Below are 4079 nucleotides of genomic sequence, written 5' to 3'. Positions count from 1 at the left end.
GACCGTGCAGCCTCCAGCCCAGGCAGGCTGGGCGCTCCGCTCGCTGCGAGCTGGGCTCTGCAGAGCCCAGCGGCGCCTAGTGGTGGCCAGAAATGCCGTGTGTGTGTGTGTGTGTGTGTGTGGTGGGGGGAACAGACACTGCTGCAAAATTCGGCACAATTTCCCCAGGAGTAGGGCGATCGGTTAGACCCTGAGCAAGAACCACCCAGCCTAGCACCCCGCGGGAGCGAATTCAGAGCCCTGGCCCTATCTCTAGCTGTGGCCACTCCTGATGCTTCCGAGGAAGGAGATAACAGCTCCCCTGGCCCCAAATCCTTCCTGACTCTTGCAAGTGGCGGTGGCTGAAACTCCTGATGAATGAGTTTTTAAAGAACATAGGACACAATTTAACTCGGTAGCCGTGATATTTCCTTTTTAAAATAATATTGTTCTTGAAATTCTTCTCAATGTAATTTATTCTCTGTGTTTTTACACAAACCTATTCACAATAACATAAAAAAAAAAATGAAATAAGGGCCCCTTCTTGGAGATTTAATTTACTGCGTATTTTGTGTTTCAACACAAAAGTAATGATAGACTTTTGTTCTTTTAACTATATTTTATGTATATGTATTTCCAATAAAGGAACATTTCTTGATGGGGTTATTGTCAATACCGTTATTGGGAATAGGAAAAACATACAAAGAATAAAGGGCTTGGTGTTGTCAGGATAACTGTATTTTTCCTACCATCTTCAGTGATGTATATAGAGTAATAGGGTTACAGCCGTTCTGTCCAGCGCACAGTAACCAGGGCTGGTTTCAGTAATACGTCTAGGGTCCCTTTCTAAAATAAATAACATGTGTGACATAGTCCTTCTAAAACCTTCTCCCCCACCACCGCCGGTTTCACAAACTTAAAACCTAAATACTCTGGTTACCTTTCTGTAATGATCAAAATCGTAAAGTGAGGAACATGATAAGCCCCCTCACTCTTACTTATATATAACTCAGTTTATTGAAGACCCAGAGAGCATACAATACAATCCTCAATCACCTGTAACCTCACGCATGAATTCAGATAAGCCTACTGGTATATAAGCAGGCACTAGAATTCTGACTGCTTCAATCTAACTCCACCTATATCTTGTAGCCACCCAAACTAGTACCACAGACCCAGCATCAACACTGGATAACACAGAGCTCAGCATGTCTAAGTAGGCCAAGCAAGACATCTGAACCAAATCCACAGGGATGTTTTGGATTCTCTACCTTACCAGAGTCTAATACCTCTCAGTTCAGGGTGGCTCACATTCCCCAGGCTATCCCTTTCCAAATTTCTCCCCACTTTCATAAATATATGTACCTGTACATATGAAATAATATCATTTCCAAAAACAGAACACAAATTTTTAACAATACAATAAAACACTATACAGAAAAGCATGAGGGTATAATTATTTATGTAAATCAAACCTGATTTCATTGAAAACTCGTGGCGAACCGGGGAAGTCCCGGATGACTGGAAAAAGGCTAATGTAGTGCCAATCTTTAAAAAAGGGAAGAAGGAGGATCCTGGGAACTACAGGCCAGTCAGCCTCACCTCAGTCCCTGGAAAAATCATGGAGCAGGTCCTCAAAGAATCAATCTTGAAGTACTTGCATGAAAGGAAAGTGATCAGGAACAGCCAGCATGGATTCACCAAGGGAAGGTCATGCCTGACTAATCTAATCGCCTTTTATCATGAGATTACTGGTTCTGTGGATGAAGGGAAAGCAGTGGATGTATTGTTTCTTGACTTTAGCAAAGCTTTTGACACGGTCTCCCACAGTATTCTTGTCAGCAAGTTAAGGAAGTATGGGCTGGATGAATGCACTATAGGGTGGGTAGAAAGCTGGCTAGATTGTCGGGCTCAACGGGTAGTGATCAATGGCTCCATGTCTAGTTGGCAGCCGGTGTCAAGTGGAGTGCCCCAGGGGTCGGTCCTGGGGCCGGTTTTGTTCAATATCTTCATAAATGATCTGGAGGATGGTGTGGATTGCACTCTCAGCAAATTTGCGGACGATACTAAACTGGGAGGAGTGGTAGATACGCTGGAGGGGAGGGATAGGATACAGAAGGACCTAGACAAATTGGAGGATTGGGCCAAAAGAAATCTGATGAGGTTCAATAAGGATAAGTGCAGGGTCCTGCACTTAGGACGGAAGAATCCAATGCACCGCTACAGACTAGGGACCGAATGGCTAGGCAGCAGTTCTGCGGAAAAGGACCTAGGGGTGACAGTGGACGAGAAGCTGGATATGAGTCAGCAGTGTGCCCTTGTTGCCAAGAAGGCCAATGGCATTTTGGGATGTATACGTAGGGGCATAGCGAGCAGATCGAGGGACGTGATTGTCCCCCTCTATTCGACATTGGTGAGGCCTCATCTGGAGTACTGTGTCCAGTTTTGGGCCCCACACTACAAGAAGGATGTGGATAAATTGGAGAGAGTCCAGCAAAGGGCAACAAAAATGATTAGGGGTCTAGAACACATGACTTATGAGGAGAGGCTGAGGGAGCTGGGATTGTTTAGCCTGCAGAAGAGAAGAATGAGGGGGGATTTGATAGCTGCTTTCAACTACCTGAAAGGGGGTTCCAAAGAGGATGGCTCTAGACTGTTCTCAATGGTAGCAGATGACAGAACGAGGAGTAATGGCCTCAAGGTGCAGTGGGGGAGGTTTAGATTGGATATTAGGAAAAACTTTTTCACTAAGAGGGTGGTGAAACACTGGAATGCGTTGCCTAGGGAGGTGGTGGAATCTCCTTCCTTGGAAGTTTTTAAGGTCAGGCTTGACAAAGCCCTGGCTGGGATGATTTAACTGGGAATTGGTCCTGCTTCGAGCAGGGGGTTGGACTAGATGACCTTCAGGGGTCCCTTCCAACCCTGATATTCTATGATTCTATGATTCTATTCTATGATTCTATGATCCCTGATTAACCTTCTGAACTCTGGGGTTTACAAGAGGGTGCTGAAAATATGAATATGCTAGTTATTAGCCCTAATCAGATCAGGATCCTAACGTGTGTATAATTTCAAGTGGCTTAGGTGTTAACTCCATGGGTGCTCCAGGGCTGGAGCACCCACAGAAAAAATGAGTGTGTGCTTAGCACCCACCAGCAGCCAGCTCCTCACATCCCCAGTGCCCCTGTCCGCTGGCAGCCCCACCAATCAACTCCTCCCCTTCCCTCTCAGCGCCTCTCACCCACCACAATCAGCTGTTCCGAGGTGTGCAGGAGGTGCTGGAGGGAAGGAGGAGGAGCAGAGATGGGGCGCACTGGGAGGAGGGGTGAAGCAGGGGCGGGAAGAGTTGGAGCGGGGATGGAGGCTTGGGAGAAGGGGTGGGGTGGGGGCTGGGCCTAGGGCAGAGCAGGAGATTGAACATCCCCAGGGCCCAGAGGAAGCTGGCATCTGTGAGTGGCTAAGTAAAATATTTGTTTCTTTTTATAGCTGTTATCTGTGTATTGAGTCTGTGTATTTGAATCATTTTCACCAATAAAGAACTGAACCAAACAAATCTGTTACAATGCATATCGTGTGTATAGGAATATGCTGAGGCTAGGGTAAATAACGATTATTATACAAGCCAGTGTTGCTGAATCTTCAGTGTTTCTTCAAAGTCACTATTGAACATGTAATTATCATCACAAGTCAATAAAAGTTAAGCAGCTTTAAGATTTCACAAAGAAATATGCATGCAATAATTAAATTACAATCAACTTGGAAAAAATAGTTAAAAGTAGTTACAGGTACTATGCCAGCTTCTGCCATTTTTTTTACAATAATATTTTCCTATTTTTAAAATGTTTATTTCCTACCCTGTTGCTGTTTGAAAGACCTACACAAACACAGAACCTATGAGCTGGAGCCCCAAAGGGATTTAGGCACCTAATTGCCACTTTAGATGCCTAAATCCAATATTTAGACCTCCAATAACCCTGCTCGGCTATCCCCTAATCATGTAGGTGCCTAAAATACGTAGCCATCTAAGTTTCTGATAAAGGTCCCCATGGCACCTAAAAAATCTGGCAGCGATCACTCCAACAGCCACTTAATCCTGACAG

The sequence above is a fragment of the Eretmochelys imbricata genome, chromosome 1, assembly GCF_965152235.1.
Source record: "Eretmochelys imbricata isolate rEreImb1 chromosome 1, rEreImb1.hap1, whole genome shotgun sequence".
Classification (NCBI taxonomy): Eukaryota; Metazoa; Chordata; order Testudines; family Cheloniidae; genus Eretmochelys; species Eretmochelys imbricata.
The sequence above is the reverse complement of the archived record's forward strand: the minus strand, read 5'-3'. Positions refer to the sequence as shown.